We start from the raw sequence: 22,334 nt of genomic DNA, 5'->3' as shown, positions 1-22,334 counted from the left end.
AGAGGCTGACCCCCAGCTCCCCAAACCTTCCTTTCTGGCAGTTGTAGATAGCCATAAGGTCTCCCCTGAGCCTGCTCTTCCCCAGACCAAACAACCCCAGTTCCCTCAGCTGTTCTTCACAGGATTTGTATTCCAGGCCTTTCACCAGCTCCGTAGCCCTTCTCTGGACCAGGGCCTCGATGTCCTTCTTGTAGTGAGGGGCCCAAAGCTGAACACAGGACTCGAGGTGTGGCCTCACCACAGCAGAGTACAGGGGACAATCACCTCCCTGGTCCTGCTGGCTACACTATTCCTGATACAAGCCAGGATGCTGCTGGCCTTCTTGGCCACCTGGGCACACTGCCAGCTCATGTTCAGGTGAGCATCGACCAACACCCCCAGATCCTTTTCCTCTTCACAGATTTCCAGCCACTCTACCCCGAGCCTGTAGTGCTGCATGGGATTGTTGTGACCAAAGTTCAGGACCCAGTACTTAGCCATGTTGAACCTCATCCCATTGGCCTCTGCCCATTGATCCAACCTGTCCAGGTCCCTCTTCAGGGCCTCCTTACACTCTGGCAGATCAACACTTCCCCCCAGCTTGGTGTCATCTGCAAACTTACTGAGGGTAAATAAATGAGCATTTTCTATTTCATATGTTATTTTTTAATTAAATTGAGATGTAATTTTTCTGTCCTTGGATTTTTTTGTCTTATTTTTACTGAACATTTTTCATGGTTAGTATACAGATGCAGCCATATGAAGTGCTGCCTATGATTTAAAGGACAACAATATTGTATTAGTAAGCATAGGTAGAAATAATAAATCAGTGACAGAACTAAAAATCTTTCATGGAGCAATAAAAAAAAAAAAAAGGCCCAGCAACAGTTGATAAAATGCTAACATTTACTCACATGTAGCATTTACCTACAGTTCCCACTTAAATGTGTCTTTCTGTCTCCAAAATAAGAGCAATAATGTAACAGAAAACTGTATATATGTATATGCCAATTCTTTTTTAAAAGGTATGTATGTGTATTCAGTCTGCATTATAACACATGAAAATAAGGACTAGCTTCAATATTGGTTATCCTCTATTTTGAATATTATCGAATTCTATTTTATGATATTCTGGATGACTGATTTTTCCCAATGAATATGTATCCATTTGTGTATCAGGTAAAAGAAGACAGCAATAGTCAATACATGTAAATTACAGTCAAGTTTCCAGTCAGGCTGTTATATATTAAAAAGTAGGAAAGTGCCCATCATTTTGTTCTTTTCATGAAAATCTATAACAGTTTTGTAACTCAGACCTTTAAAATGAATACAGAGAAGGATTATGTATAACTATAGGAAATGTCAAGTTTTTTTTTTTTTTCAATAAGCATTCTCAGAAGACTTCATGTTCTAACATGAAGTGAATCAACAAAACTTAAGAGTGTGCCTGTGACACTCTGGACAAACCATAAATATAGAAGGATGCATTTCCATTTAAGCTGTCCATTTAAAGAGATACCTAGATTATCTAGATTATATAGAACATCTACATATTATTGATACAGATATGATTAATGAAGTAGTTAGGAACTGTTGTTTGTGTAAAAATGTTCCTTTAATGTGATTTCAGCATTTCTTTTATCTATGAATTATGAGAAACAGATGATAGTTTATATGACTGTACATCTCCACGTCACAGAAGAAAGGTGAAAAAAGAAATAATGTTCAGAAGCCTTAAAAAAAAAAGTAAAAATTTTAAAAGCTTTAAGTGATTTGGGAATCTAATTTACATTTTTAGAAATACTTGAAGAAACTGGGCTCAGATGTGTAATTATGCCACTGGAAATTGGTAAACAATCATGCATCATCTGAGCTCTGATATTCTCTTGCTTTGTGGCTTTCATTAACACACTCACTTTGCGTCTCCAGTGGGCTGAGAGCACACAGACATTTACCTTTTCTCACGTGATTTTCAGTAACATAGCAAAAGTTATACCATGGGATTTGTCATCCCTATGTCTCATTACAAGCCTCTCCTCACCTTTTATGTCATATTTTAAATCAGGATCCAGGTTCTGAAGTTTGTTTGTAAGTCAGTTATTGTTCTTTCATTTGCTCTTTGTTATTTTATTCTTTTCCCTTATTCTCAAATGCACAATTTAGAAATATTGTCTATACTGTGTGCACATGTATGAGCACACACAAGCCACAGTAAAAGTTTACAGATGGATTAAAATATCTGCCAGCCAGACAAAATCATCAACTAAAGCCATCTGAAGTACTTTTTCTTCACAGTTTCCCAAGCATCCATCTGACAGCAATGATTTAGAGCTACAAATTAACATTTAGTGTAATAATCAATAGCAATTATTTTATTTCTTCTTCCTCTTTAAAGCTTTTATTTATTTTTCCACTGTAATTTTATAACTTATCTTTCATGGTCTTCTGTTCTCAGGGAGAGCTCCCAGCTGCTGTGCTTAGCCAGTGAGTCATGCTATTGAATGACCGTGCATCAGCACAAAATATAAATTCAAGATGGGGTAAGAAAGCCTCAACTTTCTATTCAACCCACCTTTTATCCCTTTCAGAATGCACACTTAGCAAATCCCTGTTTGTAGCACAGGGATTTGTTCAGTTTTGCCGTTATTACTGCAAGTATGATGATCTGCTCTCTTTATTGAATGATAGCTAACTGTTCAAGGGCATAGTAGATGCAAATTTGTGTTGCAGGCCAAACAGAAGTAAATCGATTAAGAAAGAAAATAGGAAAAAAATCAGTATGGAAGTCTAGCAGTTATACTAATTTCCCCTTAATGAACACGTTTCACTTTCAGAATCCTCATGGTCATATCATCGAACACTTCTGAACCTATTTCTCATTATTTTCTTTGTACTTCAGACTTTATTACTGAGCAGACTTACATTTCCTTCTTCTAATTTCCAAGAAAGTGACTCTCTGTGCCAGAGACTGTTTTACTGCTTTCACAAGAAATCTAATGCTTTGGTAGTTTGAAGATGGTGCCTTCTTTCAGTAAGGCGAAAGGGGAAGGGGAAGTGGAAGGGGAAGGAGAACGGGAAGGGGAAGGGGAAGCCCTAAGTGGATTCAGAGTTGCTGAAATGGCTGTTTGAAGAGATTATTTTGTAGGACCTAGCAGGCACATGAATCATTTATATTAGATATGGGTGAAATTGCATAACTACCTTCAATTTTCACTTTTTTTTTTTTTTTTTTTTTTCCTAAGCCACTAAGCTTTTTCTTACAAATGCTGTGAGTGGCTAACAAGTCTTCTACTTTCCCACTCACCTAAATATTTCCTTTTCTGGCAATGGATGGAGTGAACTCCTGAGAGGCATGTAATTATGTCTGTAGGGAAGAAGGTATGAATATTGGGTTTGATTTTCTGTGGTTGCTCATTTAATTTAGAATTAAACAAGACTTAATCAGCAGAACATTAGGCAGAACTGACATTTGCATTGAAGATTTTTTCTTTGTTTCGTGTCTTTCAGTGGCCTAGTCTATATGGCAAATGGAAAAGGTTATTTGAGTGTTTGTTAAATGTCAGAAAAAATAGAATATTTCTTAGTGTCTCCCAAGTTTCTCATCAACCAGATATTGAACCTATTTTTCTGCTTATGAATGTCCTTTAAAAATTATATGTAAAATTACTTTTTATATATTCATTTATTTTTTGAATGCTTATTCACCACTTTCTCAATTCAGGACCTAACTGCCTGGCTGTGGGAGTGTCATAATCTAGACTGGAAGATTCCAGATGAGTAAATTCTAACTTCCTAACCCATGGCTTTCTGCAGAGGAAGATTAATGAGGTTGGGCCACACTGTGCAGGGGCCCCAAAATACCTGGAACTTAGCACTCATAGCATAGGTCAAACATAAAGTAGTAAGAGTTAGAGTTTCAAACTATATAGACATTAATAACCCCACACTACTTATAAGGCAATACTTTTCAGTACTTTTCAGAGCATATGTGTTAAACCAGAGAATCTATTTGTACTGCAGTTTGAGTGGCATCCCTTGGGATGCCATTTATTGTTGTTTTTTTGTTGTTGTTGTTTTGTTTTTGTTTTGTTTTGTTTCAGACAATAATTGTGCAAGAGCAGTCAGAGTCAACCTTCTCGGATAAGTCAAGTTGATCAGTATATTTCTAATGTGCATCTCTCTCTCTCCCTCTCTCTCTCTCTCTCTCTCCCCGCCCTCCCCCCCCACCCCCCCCCCCCCAGCACATTTGGGTACTAGAAGGGAAGTAAATCATCTGGGATCCAGTCCATACTCCTCTGAATACTACTCTTTAACAGCATTATGGAGTAGGCACAGCAATCCCTATTCCTCATCCATTTGTTATTGCTCCCCGACTTCCATGTACAATGTGGTTCTCTTTCAGTCTTCTGTTTCTCCTGAACAAGTTGAATTCCTTCTTCATTCTATTTGTTATTAATATCACTCACCATCATGGCCAACATCTGGAATGGGCAAAACTATTTTATAACTATTTTCAATATTAACATTTTCTGACATCCTTTTGTTTGTTCCTGTTTTGAAGCAACTCTATTTTGCATATATGTTCATTAATACAAATTTTGACAATCTGTAAACACATTCAAACAGAACCCATTCAAGCAGAACAAAACAACTTGGGAGTGGAAATGGGATTTCTTTTAAACCATACAGAAAAAAAAAAAAAGTTATTTTGCTCAGTTCAAGTTGTAAAGCTGATTTCAGGAAAGTTGCTCAGGTGAATCTAGAAGGAGAAGGCTAGATTTATGTGAATGACAGTGGGTCTGTGACGTATGGCACCATGCCAGATAGTCTGTTTTGCTGCTGTTTCTAGATTATGTCTGAAATTATTTACCTTCACTCTAGTCAGTGTGTGTGTGCATGTGTGCATGTACATGCATGTACACTGGGGGTTTAGGTGAATGCAGTATGCACAAGGGTTCCCATAAGCCAAAATACAGCTGGTAAGTCTAAATACAGGCATATTGGCCTTGACAATGTCTTTTTCAAGATGCTATATTTCACTTCTTGTCTGTGATATTCTTTTGTTCCCGTAAATGTTGCATTTATTGTACATCCCTGAGAGTAACTCAGATGTATTTCTCAGTCACTCAGAAATTCAAAAATATTTCTGATCTCATATAGAAACTCTTCTGAAGCACTTGCATGAAACTTTTCTAAGGGAGGGAATTAAAAAAAACACACAGAATGCACAATGTATGGTAGGTGCCTTGTTGGCTTGAACCCACACATACTGTTTAGTAAAGGGTGTGAGTACTTTTCAAACCAAGTGATCAACTGCAGAAATTACTGGACAATGAGTTCTCTAGCAGAGCTGTTAAAAACTAATTGGGTTTGGCTTGCAGAGTCCATGCAAAGGTTATATTCAGTTTCCTCCTGTAATATTTGCACCCAGCCTCCTTTTGTTCACTAGCAGCTCACAGTTTGATCAAGTTCAGCCAAACTGCAAGTTCACTTGATTTGTCTTTGAATTTAGCTATTCTGTGCATCTACAGAATTACAGAATGAATATGAGTCAGTTCCTTTGGTTAAACTTCATATAAGCTAAACTCAAATATTTTGCTTATAAAAGGCATTTATATTGTTTCTTCAGCAACGTATCCAATAAATTTATGCTGGAATTTATTTCTTCTTTTGCTAAAAACTAAAAATAAAAAAGAGACAGAGTGAAATATTTTAGGAGTTCCACCGTAAATAAATCTGTTTTGCCATAGTTTTCCAGTGGCACAAACTCCTCTTTGAGAATATCTCTGGCACTGTCAATATTTTGCCTTTACTTCAGCATGGTCTACATCAGGAAATAGAAATTTCAAAATAATGGCTATCTGACAGGACTGAACATGGCAGCCTAATACCAGGCTTTTGTAACTTCATAAAAGTAGTATAAAAAAATATAACAAATTAAGCTTTCTAGGACTTCATGCAAATTATTGTATTCCAGTAGTAGCTGGCCCATTTTGTCTGCCTTGTCCGTTGAAACTGGTTTATTTTATATATCTTCTGTATCTGGCAAGCACAATGATGTTGCTGTAGTTTCTTTTATTTATTTTGAAAGGTGTTTTACATAAGTAACAAATAATGATTTAAACAAAATTATATGCATAGCAGAATATATATATGTATAAATCTAGGAGTAACGATGAGAATAACAATAATGTTATGAAATCACTTCATTCTACCTACACATGACTCTAAGATATATGGATTTAGGTCATGTTAATGGAGACCTTATCTGTTAAACTGTACTCGAGAATGATGTATACTCTTTATTTGAGGTATTTAATGGGGAGATGTTTATGTTGTACTCATATCAGAGGAAACTAAGTGTAGGTATCATCTCACCCAAATTCAGACTTCTAAATGTTAAATCTCAAAGTCTGAGTTAGTTGCTCACTTGCTTTCTGGATGAGAATGGATGGAAATAAGAGATTCCAATTTGTAAACCTTCTCAACTATATTAGGTTTCTCTTTTAGTACAGTATCTGTAGAAAACACATATTTTTTCAATGCATGTTAAAGTAAATTAGTTTGGACATAAACATCTAGGTTTAAAACTCAGAGTTAAAAGAAAAATGCTATATTAAGAGTTCTTTTCACAATGAAAAAAATATGGCTAAATTCTTTGCCATGGGCCTTACACAGTACAAATAATGGGTCTGCTGAATTTCAATATACATGGTAAATTAAAGAATAATTTAAAACACAGATATCCTTCTGATATTCTAATGACTGTTAAAAGATTGATCTTTTTCTCCATCATAGCCCTGAAGCTGATTTATTTATATTAGTTAAATTATTACTTGGAAGTTCCATTCAGTTTTATAAATTGAGAATGTTTGCATGTTTTCAGTAAAGTTAAATTGTTAAATTAAAATTAGAGCTGAAAAAAAATTCATAACTGCAAATTTATTTGACACATTTTGCCTTTTGTTTGGAGATTACACCCTCACAGATCAGAATATAAAGCACATATCTTCCACGAATAATTATTGAAGTACAGATAAGCCCATCAGCACTTCTTCATAAGCTTTCATATTTAAAATTCAGAATATGTTGGTTAATTTTGATTGTACCTCTGGGTTACCTGCTACTGTTTCTATCATTTTCTTTAGCATAGGCAGTGAAAGAGAGCTACTTTTGCCATTACTTAATTATAATTCAAATATTACAGGATCAGAATCAGTAATGTACTTGCCTGCTTTTGCTGCTCCAGTTTAATCTGAATGGTGACAGTCATTTAATATGCCAGGCAACATGGAAAAACTTTTTTTTTTTTTTTTTACCTCTTTCAGATTATAATAAAGTAGTTTTGTTTAGCTATCTGCTTTATTTGACATTGTTTTAATTCCCTTGACTTTGTTTTAATGCACTTTAACTCACTCTTTTCACCCCATAAAAAAATAAATTCATATACCTGATAGTCTGTTTTTCACCAGAATATAGACACAATTAAGGAAGATGTATACAATTCTCAAAAGAATATTTCAACTCATATAAATTTAATTCAATCAATATAAAGCTTCTTTTAAAAATGTTCCCTTTGAAGTGACAATGAAAGCCATAGAATATTTTATAGAAATAAGGTCTTGAGAACTGTCAAAACTGTTTTTTTTTTTTTTCTCCAAAAGGTACTGATTTTTCTTTACATTTGCTGTCACACCTAAAGATCTTTCCTAAATAAGATTTCTTCTGTAATGTCATGTCCAAATTCTATCCTGTTCTTTTTTTGCTGTAATATTAAATTACAGCAAAATTAGCCCTTTAAAGTATTTTAATCCTTCTTGCTCCTGGCCCTGGATTAATGCCAATACAAAGATTTGTTTTACTTTGTGGTAAACCACATCAGAATAACAGATCCAAGAGAATAAAAACTATTGTGATTTTGCTGGGATAGATGTCAGCTGGATTTTTTTTCACTGAATAAGTCCCTGGATATCCACCAAAACATTTGTTGTATTTGAAAAGAACAGGAAAATCAGAGGTGTCAGCAAAAGGTGAGGCAGACTGTTCCTTTTTAATTACTTTTTTTTTTTTTTTCCCATCACTTTATGCCAGTGTCATTTTGTAATTAAAGCACTAGGTGGAACTCATTACGAAATGCCAGTACTATTAAGGAGCTGTTGTCTACCATCAAACTTGTATGACCATAAAAGTCAAAATTATTAGTATATAGGATAGAATATAGTGCTAGGATTTATGTCAATTAGTTGATTTCTACCAGTTGTCTACAGCAGTGCAGGGTGAGACTTTCCTGAGCCGAAGATACCTGAATATCAATGTCTACATGTAAATATCCACAGATGTACTGGATGAATGAGCTCACAGGGCAATCACTGCAGATGAATGGCTTGATATTTTTTTTCCCTAACTGTAGCCATCTGAGATGCTACTTGAAATATCCTAAAGTACTTCGCTGCCACTCCAGAGAGGCACATGGATTTTGTGTTGTAGAGTCCAGGCCTAGCAGGATGTCTCATATACTGCAGGGGGTTCAGAAACTTCATGTGTCTTCTAAGATGTAAGTTATTTTAGTCTTGATGTCAGCCTCATCCATGATTTCTGTATCCAGTCAAGATTGTTTTCCCTTCTAGTAAATGAGGAGAAATAGGCAACCTTTCAGTGTATTCTATCTCTTGTAATACAATGTCTAATATAGATCAAATGAACTGTGGTCTCCACTGATTACAAATTGAGTCTAGACAGCTAGTTCAGAGGTAAAGTTAGACGAGATAAATGAGACCCAGTATGTCTTTCCAGGTAGAGTTTCTTTAACCTAAATTATAAGAGTCACGGTATCAACAACAATAAAACCATTCACTTTCTTTCTAACATGTTGTTGCATTTTTCTTTATATTTCAGAGAGTTGTCCTCAAGCTCTCCAAAACAAGGTCATTCATACAGGAACAAGTGACTAGCATCAGGCACACAAATTTAAACATATTGGACTTGGTATGAGAAAAAGACTCAGATTCAATCTCTAAATGATCTGAGTAGCCAACCACTGCAATTACAGCAGAATAAGTCATACTGTAATTATTAATCTGTGTAGCCTCAACTATATGAAATGCAAACCTTTATGACTTTTGGCTGAGATTATTACTGTGTCTTTTGGAGATTATCTTTGGGAAATAATAATATCTTCACTGTTTGGAGCACCTAACAGTACTAGACACCGATGCTCTCAAGCACATCTGCAGCGGCAGTACTTTGCATATCCAAAGGATTTACAGCTGGAAACAAAGCCATAAAGCACTTTGTGGTGTCTCTGACTACCAGTATTCCTGGAGGTCATATTCAATGTTTAATGAGGTATTTAGTTGCCAATGGCCCCAAAGTGAGCCTAGCCTATAAAGCAGATATTAACCACAATAACAGGTTATGAATTATAATTAATTTTCCAGTTTTGTTTGATTTTATTTTAACGCAATTTTAAATCAGTGCCTGTTGATATTTCAAGTCAATTACTGACTAATACAATGCTTTAATTGCAGTACTTTTGAGGAAGCTGAGAGGAATCCAAGCATAACAGCTTAAGTTATTTTTTTTCTTTAAAATAACCCTAGCATCAAGAGATTTGGTCTCAAAACACTACTGTTCAAATTGCTGAAGAATTAGAAGGGGTGATTATCTTGTGTGAAACCAGAAATGTTATTCATGCTGGCAGTGAATAAAGTTTAGCTGGTTACACGTTAGAATGTCAATTAATATTTGGTCAGTTTCCTTAAATGTCAGAGAGCAAGGCAAGACTTAGGCAGTCTATTTAAACACCACATTTCTGGACAGGTAAAATTAAGTTCAATTCAGAATATTTGATGGAAATTAATTTCTGACCATAAAATGTAAAGCTGAAATAATAGGAATAATTTGAATACAAATAATTAACTTTATCCAATCTATCAAGCAGTATTCTGCTAGTATATGCAATACTATGTTCCATAATGGAATTATGAAGTAGAAGGAATAAAAACATGTGATATACAAGTAGGCATCTTCAAAATGCCTGAAATGTTATGCAGATTCCAATCACAAAATGATATCATCAAAATAAAGTAAAAAAATCAATAAGCAACTAAATATACCCTTAACTTAATCATGTGAATAGCAAACAGTTTTGTTGGTGCACTCAAGACATTTTGAAATCAAAATTTGATTTCATCCTTTGCAAAGGTATATGCTACACCTCCAACAGTTTGCATCATCACATATTAACAATTGTAGTAGATACTTTTTCAAGAAGTATTACCATCATTCTCATATTCTTTCATTTTCTTACTGTAAAATGCATTGGAAAATTCAAAATAATAGCACTTATTGTAGAAGAAACCTTATAAATCAGAGCAAATAGTTTGTATAAACTTTTCCAAGGTTTATTTTTTAAGATTTATTCTTTCATCTGACAACTAACTCTCTAATTGTTTTATCATTTGTTTCAACAAATGTTATAATTTCATAACTGATGATATATGCTGCATAAAAGCAATTTAGTACAAGATAATGGTGGAAACATTACAATAAATTTCATCCTGTGAGGAATATCAATATTTTGACATTTTTCCTAGTCCCCTGTCTTGACAAGGAAGTATAGAAAATAGGGGAATGTGAAAAATGTTCCAGAAGAGCTGAAGGAAGAGAAAAATAAAAGATGGACTGAGAAACAGTAAATCACTTAATTTTGAATCAGTTAAACAGTAAAAGGAATCTCTTTTTATCACTGGAGCATCTTCTGCTAACTGTGGTTCTAATACAACATACTGTCATAATTTCTTCACAATATTATAGCTGCACTATCTATGCTGAACAAAATATCTTAGACTGAGAAAAGACAATCAGAAATGTAGGTTGTCCTTGGGCTGCAAGATGTCGTAACACTGATCAAGTGTGATAACACCATTATACAGGAGTTAAGGCCAAACTCAGGAAGAGATTAGTATAAGTAATAAAAATGTCGCTGGATCAAAATAAAATATTTTGCTTATTTTCATATAATGAAGTAAGTTGGTATAAACTGTTTCTTTAGCTGAAATTCAAGTTTAGTGGAAAAATGAGTCTAATAGACAACTACAGAACAGTGTTAACTCTGCAGAGGTAGTTAACAAGATGATTATTGTGATATTGGCATTTAATTATTTTTAAGAGACAGCAATTATACACCTAGTCACATTGAACAGCATCTTTTCCCATAAACTGTTTCATGAGCATTTACACAAAATCCTACTTATTGTAAGGTGTAAGAATCTGCAAGTAACAGTCTATATCACTATGATAAATTTCATAGAATCATAGAATCATTAGGGTTAGAAAAGACTTCAAAGGTTATCTATTCCAATCTACTACCAATATCACCTACTAAACCATGTCCCTAAGTACCATGTCCAACCTTTCCAACACCCCCAGGGACGGTGACTCCACTGCCTCCCTGGGCAACACCTTCCATTGCCTGACTACACTTTCTGAGAAGAAATGTCTCCTCATTTCCAACCTGAACCTCCCCTGGTACAACTCGAGGCCATTCCCTCTAGTCCTATCACTAGTAATCTGTGAGAAGAGGCTGACCCCCAGCTCCCCACACCTTCCTTTCTGGCAGTTGTAGATAGCCATAAGGTCTCCCCTGAGCCTCCTCTTCTCCAGAGTAAACAACCCCAGCTCCCTCAGCCGCTCCTCATAGGTAGGACTTGTGTTCCAGGCCTTTCACCAGCTTCATAGCCCTTCTCTGGACAAGCTCCAGGGCCTTGATGTCCTTCTTGTAGTGAGGGGCCCAAAACTGAACACAGGACTCGAGGTGTGGCCTCACCACAGCAGAGTACAGGGGACAATCACCTCCCTGGTCCTGCTGGCTACACTATTCCTGATACAAGCCAGGATGCTGCTGGCCTTCTTGGCCACCTGGGCACACTGCCAGCTCATGTTCAGGTGAGCATCGACCAACACCCCCAGATCCTTTTCCTCTTCACAGATTTCCAGCCACTCTACCCCGAGCCTGTAGTGCTGCATGGGATTGTTGTGACCAAAGTGCAGAACCCAGTACTTAGCCATGTTGAACCTCATCCCATTGGCCTCTGCCCATTGATCCAACCTGTCCAGGTCCCTCTTCAGGGCCTCCTTACACTCTGGCAGATCAACACTTCCCCCCAGCTTGGTGTCTTCTGCAAACTTACTGAGTGTGCACTCAATGACATCAAGGAGGGGGTAGCATATTTATATGCAGTTTTAATTCTCTGATGCTTTTAATATATTCTTTTTATTGACCTGGACAACATTCATTTCAAGAGACAATCTAGGTCAGCTTTAGCTGTTAGTGGTTGAATTTACCTGATTAGATACAGATGTCTTCATCTAAGCTCAACATTAAGATATCATTTACAGTCAGTGGAGTGTAACAGGCATTTCTTTGTCATCTCTTAGGACAAACTACTTCTCTGCATCTCCTGTAGAGTCCAGAATCATAGTTTTATTAATCAGAAGTCACTACTTTGCAGCAAAAAAAATAATATATATACCATTCTACATGAACATGTGTACATGTATGTTTGTTGGTGCTAATATTTAAAATTTCTCTCTTATGAAAAATAATACATATACACATTTTTAAGTACCAGATCGCTAAAGATTACCTGCAAAACTGTTACAATTGTGTGCTCACAGAACAGTCACTGACTAATATGAAAAATTCTGTCCTCTGACAAGAAAGATTTGATTCTCTCACTAGCTGTCAACGTGAACTGTTTGGAACCTTTTAAAACATGGTGGTTACAACAAAGGAAAATTGAAAAGACAAAAGCAAATCTCTTAAATCTCTGTTAGACTTGGGATTGGGGAAATTGCCTTTCTGTAACATGTCAAATGCTACGAGTGTGACTTCTTCCACAACCATTTGTTTAATCTGTCACAGTGTCTCTACTTCCAGATGCAAATGTGCTGAGAAAGATCACAAAGGACCACCACTGATGTGCTCCTTGGAAAATTTACTAGATTTGCATGTCTTATTATCTAATGTGCACAAGATCTTGTAGGCTTCTACAGATGCTTTTAATACTTTGAATTCTTTGTGGTTTATCACTAAAGCTGTTAAAAAATTTTCAAGAATCATAACTCTGGACATTATTTCAAAAGGTATTGGTTAGCTGTAACTGGTCACCTGAATCTCACTGTATCATTTGTTTCTGGTGCTGTGATTCATGATTGCTTTCGTGTGTGTTTTTACTATACAGTTTGTCATATACATGACTTTTAAAGTTGTTTTCCTGCAAACACATTTACCAGAGAACTTGAATTCTTCATGCATTCACCTAAATTGAATATGGAGAGAGAAGTGTGGAAAAAAGGCTGTAGTTATATTAAAGAGTGGATAGACGTAGAATGTATTTTTTTTTCTTTTTTTAATCATTATTTCCACTTTGAAGCTACCATGTACAGAATGAATAGAAGTTATTTATAGTTTTATTTCATCTAGACTTTTAACAGAGAACAAATATATTTCTCTCCAGAAACTGTTATATCTACTGTTTTTCATGACCACATTAATGAAATATACTTGCTGTTCTGACACAAACTATGACCCTATGCCAGAATACGAGATATAATGATAAAATAGTCCTTATCTACTTAGTTGCCAAATTCAGCTCATAAGCAAAATGGGAATTTTCTCTTGCGCTGTCTACAGCGTTTTATGTAGCGAAGCACAGACTACATTTTATAATAGATACAAGAAGTATTTCTGCAGATTCTACTGCTTTTCTTTGCTTTCTGAAATGGTGAAATGAACAGAGACATACTTCTATCATAAAATAATGTGGTATGATGTTCACCATTCCTCAGCTATCAAATAGCTGTCATCCAGTGATGATCTGGACTGTCTGACTTACAAACGATTTTAAACAAAATTTTGCTAAGCAGAGGGCTTTAGGATTCTGTATAGAACTGGTGGAAAATGATGGAAAGAAAAGTCTCACTAATTGTGGCATAGCTTTCCTCAGAACCACGAAATTATGTTCATATTTTCATCATTTTCTTCCATCTTTACATATTCCTTCATCTTAAAAGGAAACCTTAAAAAGTTATTTTAAGATTTTCAGAAACATAGTTTAGTTATTTTTAATCTGTTAATATTGTAGATGTTGCAGAATGTAGATAATTGGTAGTTGCTATACATGGCTATTACTGCTAACTCCAAGCATGCATTTCAGTTGCTGAACTACATTATTTTGTTGTGTTTTTCTACAAAAATGTTAACTTTTCAAACACATGATTGCCTTGTTAGTTTCATTTACAGCTCTTTGCCATTTTACTCAGGTTGTCTTAGTGAGTGCCCTAGGAATGTTTTGATGGATCTTACTTCATGAATTTGGAAAAGTGTTTCTTTTAATGCTAAGACTGAAACTTTAAATATTAGATGTGTCAGGCGCTATTCACTGAAAAAGAATAAAAAAAAAAAAAGGAAAAAAAAGAGAAAATAATGCTGAATAGCAAAAGCAGTTTTGAAGCCCTGCAAAAAGTTCTGTTTATACTTTTCTTACAGTTTCACCAATATAAGAAAGACTTTAAGAACACTTAGTTTTCAAATGGATGTACTGAACATAAGTGTATAATTTGGCACTTACTCATAACACAATATATTTTAGTACTTTCCAAAAAGTCTGTAATGTGACTTATGAACTTGAGCTACGCAGCAGAAGAGAGAGCAAAAGAGTCTTTACTTCTAGTCCTTACACAGCTACAAAAGAACATGCACTACAGCAATTTGTGTTCAGGCATCTCTATACAAGTTTCAAACACTAACATGAATGTAAATGCTTTCCTTTAGGTCAGCTACATTTCTTCAGTCCTTTACTTTTTATATTCATGGGTGACTTAAGTTGTAAAAATATCAAGTCTAATATAAACAGAGCAATTTTTTTAAATTATTGTTATTTATTTCCCTCTTGCTTCATCACTGTTGCCCCCAATTTAATAGTTAATTTCAGCCTATTGTCTTCGACCCTACTTTTTTTTTTTCCCCTCATACATACAAGCTTTTTTTTCCTCCATATAAAACCTTGCCTTCCACTTCTTTTACCCACAGATAGCCAAAGCAATCTTTACTACTGTCATGCCTTGAGGGATCAAGCTTACTAGACTGTAAACATCTCAAGAGCTAGTACCTTACATAGGGGTGTATATCTGTGCTAGTTACCCAGTATACCCTTCTTGGTCTGCAATAGGAAATAACATTTCTGTGCAAAGAAATTAGGATTAGATTCATCTGACCTATTATTCCCCTACTGTAGTATGCTAAGGAACATGATGCAGATGAGTTTATCTCTCTACATTTAACAAAAGATCTATGTGAATTTTATAATTCTTAATTTGATGAGATTATTGCTTTTTCCTCTCAGTTTATCTGCTTCTGTCTACTTCTCAAATCATTCTTCTGCAAAGATTATGAAACTATTAAATTTTTTGAAGAGGAAACAACATTATAGTTGAATATATTGTACCAATAAACTTTCAACAGGAAGATTCTGGGGTCTAAGATATTATGCCCACACAACATTATAAACTCATGGACTGTGTACAAATTCTGAGCAAATACATGAATGCAGATAGGTATTGCCATGGTGTGATATGCCATATCTAGTGCTTGAAATGTTACATTCCTATGTTTCTATGAGTGACGGTTTGTGATACCTGCTTACAATTGCAGGTGTTAGAATTTTGGATGGCAAAAAAAATTTTTTTTTTTTTTTTTTAGAGGCAGGAAACTGGGAAAAAAATGCTGAAGAAGTCCCTGTCAATGTCAGTGTTCAGAGATAGAAGGGTTTGGGGGTAAACAATTCTCTGCCTTTCAGGTTATGGAACAAAGAAATTATGTCCTCTCTATTTCAATTGTAATCAGGTGAAAGAGGAGCTGGGTTCATATTTCTGTTGCAAATGAACAAGCACATATATGCAGGGAATATACATGTGGTATGTAACCAATTCATCCTCCTAGCAGAAGCAATCCCTCCAGGCCTGAATATTAGCCAGCTACTCAGACCAATTTGGGAACATATCTCTAAAGCAGCAGCCAACATTATCCTTCTTGCCTGCTGACTTTGGCTACTCACTCCTCTCTTCAAATTCCTTTGCTGGCAAGCCTTTACTACTCTACTAAGTTTAATTTTCCAAGACTGTTTCTTTCAAGGTCCTGTGCAACTCTCTGCATAGACTTTAATAAGCCTCCAAGCCTTTCTTAGCTTGAGTGAATCTTGAAGAGTCTAGCCAGGAGAGAACAGCAGTTTTCTTCTACAGACAATTTTTCTGCAATGAATTAACTAGCAGACCCTTTTACATTAGCTGACCCTTTTACATTAGTAGCTCTGTTTCTCCTGACAGACAGCTTTGAGTCTTGCCGCAGCCTAGGATGAGAGCAAACAAGCATTTATTTCACAAATACATCAAAATCTTAACATGCAAGCACATGCAATCTGTAATCTCAAAACAGGCAGTAACACATTCAATGTTTTGCTGTGTATTTATTTATTTACCAGTAATGTCAATATATTTGCTCCTTAGCAGTTTTGCTCCCTAGAACATATCAGGAACTTACGCATATATATTTTCAAGCTCCAGCAGGCAGGAAATTCAATACTCTAAAGCAAACATTGTTCCATACACATTTTCTATTTCCTATCATTGCTCTAGCCACTGCAGAAATACAAGTAACTGATGTGAAGAACATTATTTCATGTTAATTCATTGGTGGGCAGAATCACAGATTTTTACTCAGGCATAATATTGTGCCCTTTGCGAAGTGGGATTTACTATTGCAGGTATTCACTATCCATGAAAAAGCAGCTCATGCTTTAAAATCTGGTTTTATACAAAGCCTGTGATTCTTTAACATGATTTTTTTTTTTAATATATTATACAATGAAAGTCTGGGTAAGGATATATAATATTTTTTAGGTTCAAAAATAGTGTTTTGGGTCTGAAATTGTGATTGATATGGAAGATGGAAACTGGATTTTTCCAAAGTGCATCAATGTCTTAAAGAGAACACTGAAAGGCTATAGCTGTTTGTACATCCATTTTACGCTGAAGAAGCAGAGATGACAAAATTATGATAATTCCCTTCAATATGCTGCCTGGTCGCTTCTGCTATGCAAATACCTTTACTATAAGGAACAAGGTGTCCACATCCCCAGTAATGAAGACTTCTAACACTAACATCTCTGCTTTGAGTTTTTATATCATGCTGATGACTGAAAAAAAGTTACTAAAGAATGGGGAAAGTGTTTTACCCATGGGAGGAGCCTCCATCTCCACTGATAAGAGCAGAATAATGTAGGAGCTTTTAAGTTTGTCGCACCTAGAGAAAGTACCTGAGATTAGGTTGTGTGACTGCCTGCCTAAATACGTCTCTTGCAGATTTACATACCTTGCTTACAAATTTTCTTCAATTTAATAACGTATTTATTTCATTAAGACTGTGCTCACTGAAGGATGGAGGTGAAGATCTCAGGTAAGAAAATATACTTTCATTTCTTGCTTCTAAATCTAACTGCTGTGTTTTCTGCTTTTAGGTTTCTTGCATTTTCTTCTCCACAACTTGCCATAAGTGCTAATAACTAGTAAGAGAGCATTTTAGTTGAATCAAAATAAATCTTTTTTTTTTTTACATATTTTTTGCCATTATAATGCAAGAAATAGTCAACACATTTGCTGCTTGCTACTCTGAATATACCTTTTATTTAGCGATACTATAGTTAGCTGTGTTATGTTTTTTTCTTTTTTTTTCCCTTAGTATCAATTTTAGTGGCAAATTCTCATTTATTTCCAGTATTAGGATCACAAAAATATATTTAAATTTTATGCTAGCCAACCATTAATCAGACTGTCATTGAGAAAAACATCAACAACAAAAAATGCAGATTTTTTGTTCATATGCAAGAGAGTAGGCTATTCTAATGCTTTCCATCTTTTTCCTAATATTCAGTTATATTATTCAGTATAACAAGCATCATGCACACCCTGTGACTGTGATAGATTTGAACCTCAGACTGTTTTGACGCTCCACAGACTGGGCTATCTTGGTATCTTATTTGGAAGATAAGAAAAAGACACCCTTCTGCTTTTTATGTCTCCTCTTTACTAGATGGCCATTGTTACTGGATTTCTGGCTTGCTTTCTTAGGTGGAGTAGACTGCAAATCATGTAAATCTCAGCTGAGATTATTGCAGCTGTTACATCGTACATTAGTACATCGTACATTTTAAACTATACTTTTGCTATCAGTATGCCTTTTTGCTTTATGTAAAACCTGCATGTAATCCAATTTATTAGGTTTTACATGGCAAGAAATGAAACACACCTGCATTTAAATAGCTCCATTAATTATTGTTCTACAAAGATATGGTTCATTTGTTTGTTTTACAGTCATGTATACTTTGGGGAAAAAAATAAAAAAAATAAAAATTGAAGCAAACTCCAAAACAGGCAAAAACGAATTTTATACAGTATGCATTTTTGTCCCTGTTCTTAGTGTTACTTCCACTGTCTGTAGATCCATTACCAAGGCTATACTGACATATAAATGTGTATTGAGTTTATGTGGCAAGGGTTTGATAGTGGGTGGCTACTTGGATGGCCTCTGTGAGAAGAGTCCAGAAGCTGCCCCATGTCCAATAAAAACCAGTTCCAAAGGGATCCACTGCTGGCCAGGGCCAAGCCAATAAAAGATGTTTGCAGCTCTTTGCGAACATCCGGAAAAAAAAGGAAAAAAAAAAAAAAAAAAGAGAGAGAGAGAGAAAAAAAAAATGTGGTGTAACAACAGCTGGGAGAGAGGAGTGAGAACCAGCCCTGCAGACCCCAAGGTCAGTGCAGAAGGAGGGCAGGAGGTGCTCCAGGTACAGAGCACAAGTTCCCCTGCGGCCTGTGGAGAGGCCCCTGGTGGAGCAGGCTGTCCCCCTGCAGCCCATGGGTCCCACATGGAGCAGATCTCCACGCTGCAGCCCGTGGAGGAGCCCCCGGTGGAGCAGGTGGATGTGGCCTGGAGGAGGCTGCGGCCCATGGAGAGCCCCCGCAGGAGCAGGCCCCGGGCCAGAGCTGCAGCCCGTGGAGAGGAGCCCATACAGGAGCAGGGGGCCAGGGGGGAGCTGCTGCCCGTGGGGGACCCGTGCTGGAGCAGTTTGCTCCTGGGGGATGGACCCCATTGTATGGAGCCATGTGGGAGCAGTTCTTGAAGAGTTGCTGTCAAACTGAGCATTTTTCTTTACTGTCCTAACACAGTGAACAACTTAAAACAGAAAAAGTGATTTCAGTGGTAAAGAGGAGATGTAACAGAGAATGACTACAATCCCAACACTGCAGGTTCAACGTAAATTATAAAGCATAGAATTTCAGCAGTATTTAGGAAGCATAATTGTTGAGAATATCATGGATCTGGAAGCCATTTCCATAACCCAATACACAGCAATGTAGTATTTTCTGTAATTTTAAGCATACCTGTGTCTTTGCAGATTTTTTATCATTTATTACTTCTTACATAGATGTTTCTATATTTATTATTAACTATTTCATGGTATTGCTTTCTTTAATGCATGCACCCTAACTCTGAATCAGTGTTATTCACAGAGTAAAAATACTACGGGAGCAAAGATGTGCCTCTTCCTTTTCTTTAAGGGCAGGTGAAGAGTGAAGACACACAATGTCTTGGAGAGACTGTGATGTGATGAAGCAAGAAACGCTGGAAGAAACTGTGGTTGATTCAGTCTATAAGTGCCTTCCGGCTTTTAAGGGTTATGTCATAGACTGTACCCTTTCTCAATCTTTGAAGACTGCAAATTATTTTTTTGCCTTTGCGTGCTGTCTAATGATATAGAGAAAGTATAGCTATGTTCCCCATGACTTCATGATGTAAACGACCACCTTGTCAGAACAGAACCACTGGTGGCTGTGGGTTTGATTCTTTCCTCATGTTCTTTTTTTTTAACCTTTATATTCATTTATATTTTTCTCCTCTGAATGAAAGAACTTATGAAGTTCCATGCAAAACAGTAACTTTTTTTTTTTTTTGGTAATCTAAACAATTAATATATTCTTTAGTACATTTGATTGGGTAAACCTGAGAAATCTCCTTCCTCATCTGCACAGTTCCAGAAATGCTCTGCTGAACAACACACATCAGATGACGTCAAGTGACAGTGTATGGCAGGGACAGGAGGTCTTTTGAAATAAGAAAATCAAGAGCTGACAATCCAATGCAACATCCGGCTACCTGTTGCAAGCATTAGAGTTAATACTCTCTGACCAGCTTCGTTTACGTATTCCATGCATAGACAGTGTAATGTTTATTAACAGATTACTTATTGGAAGACATTTGATGTTACACAGGATTTTGGTTTAGAAAAGTGACACACCAGTTTACTAAGATCACCATATAAGCACAATATATCAATTGCAATATCCAGTTGGATGGCAGTACCAGTGTTATTTCCATTCCTGGTCTCTATATGCTCACCATCATGATGCTGGGTATCCCCAGTCACTAGGGTTGCAGCCAGCTCAAGCCTATTGCTCTCTTCAAAATTATTTTGCTAGTTGTTCAGTTTACACCTATTCACTCCTCCCATGCTGGTCTGGCTAACTCAGGGAGACATTCACACTCTTAATGAACTTAGAAAAACATTTACACCACCAGTTGACCCATTCAGCTCTTGATAGCTGTTTATTTAAAACGAAAGCCAGTCTCTGGTCCCCTTTGTGGTGAGATAAAATCAACTTCTTTGCAACAGCTGTTTCCGGTCACATCCTGCATTATTCTCTGAACTTTATGGGCATATGTCTTGCCCATTCCCTGAGTCTTCTTTCACTGTAGGGTTTGTTCAGAGTGTTACATTAGACCCCTAGGGGTTTAGTCAGTTCAAGTGTGCAAACAGGAAGCCTGGAATCAGAACAGCACTCAAAGGATGGGAATGAAAATTATTATTGTGGTCATAAGTACAAATCCATATAAAAAACACACGCCCATGTTTTGAAACACTTAAATCTTGGCAGATATACTTATGAAACCTTTGTGCAATGTTCTCTGTGAAACACAAAATTGCCAGGAACAGTTCTGTGATGCAAGAAAACATAGCTATTCTCCACCTGAAAAAGTATTAATTGCTGAATCAGTGTGATTCAGAGAAATAGATGAATATTTCATATTCCTCCCTATTAGAACTTTAAACTTGATCCAAGATCAATTGTATTTTGCAGTGTCTGGATAAGGTAGTTAGCAGATACTTGATTAACATCAGAACCGTAATAGAATATGGTCTTATTATTGAGCAATTGCGATGACAGAGCTGCCTGTGCATTACTGCACTTTAAAAGTAATGAAGACTCTGAATCAATATCTAACAACTCAGGATCTTTCCATATTAAATATATGTAATAAATATATGTGTATATATATATATTATTTTTTCTAAAATCAGTGTTATCAGAAGGAATTTATACTGTCATAGTTTTGGACTTCATAGAGGTTTATGAATGGGAAGTCTGTGGTAGTGAGTGAAAAATAGACAGATGAGGAAAACTCACACTAAATGAACCTTGCATTACAAAGCATGATCTTGTTCATCTCTATAATAGAGAATAGAAATAGTTTCACATCAGGGTCACATGAATAATTAATTCCACTTTTGTTCAAGAAGATGCACTGAATGGAAAATATATGTGAAGTGGTTTGTTACTTTTATTTAAAAACACATTTTTGTTGGCATGATTTAACCACAGAACTGTGGTCTAAGACGAGAAAATGCCTCTGCTATTAATCTTTAATAAGCTATACAAAATAACACAAGTAATTCAACAGGCTATAGGCAATAATTCTACATCACCTTGGATTTTACATAACATTAATTTATGGAGAAAATATTGCCAATAAAAAAAAGACAAACTACTTGCACTGTGTACAAAGATACTAGTTTAAAAAAGGTTGTGACTAAAATTTGATAAATGCTGGCAGAGAAACTCACTTCCCATTGCCAAAAGTATCATATATTTGTCTGGGTTGTAATACTTCAATTTACTACAGTGAAACAAATCAGTTATGTATAGCTTGGATTCATGATCACTTTATGACATTATGCAAGCAATGACCTCTGTAACCCATATATTCCCAAACCTTATTTTATAAAGGTGGTGCAAAAACATTATTTGCATTTGGCACCTTGCCTTAAAGAGAAAACCTAAAGTTACCTGAAGAGGGAAAATAAAGATCCAAGCAAATGCAATAAATCCTGACTATTGTAAGCACCTTTATAAAATAACAATAATAATATAAAATAATATAAAACAAAACAGGACCATACTGT

The sequence above is a fragment of the Anser cygnoides genome, chromosome 1, assembly GCF_040182565.1.
Source record: "Anser cygnoides isolate HZ-2024a breed goose chromosome 1, Taihu_goose_T2T_genome, whole genome shotgun sequence".
NCBI classification, from domain to species: Eukaryota; Metazoa; Chordata; class Aves; order Anseriformes; family Anatidae; genus Anser; species Anser cygnoides.
The sequence above is the reverse complement of the archived record's forward strand: the minus strand, read 5'-3'. Positions refer to the sequence as shown.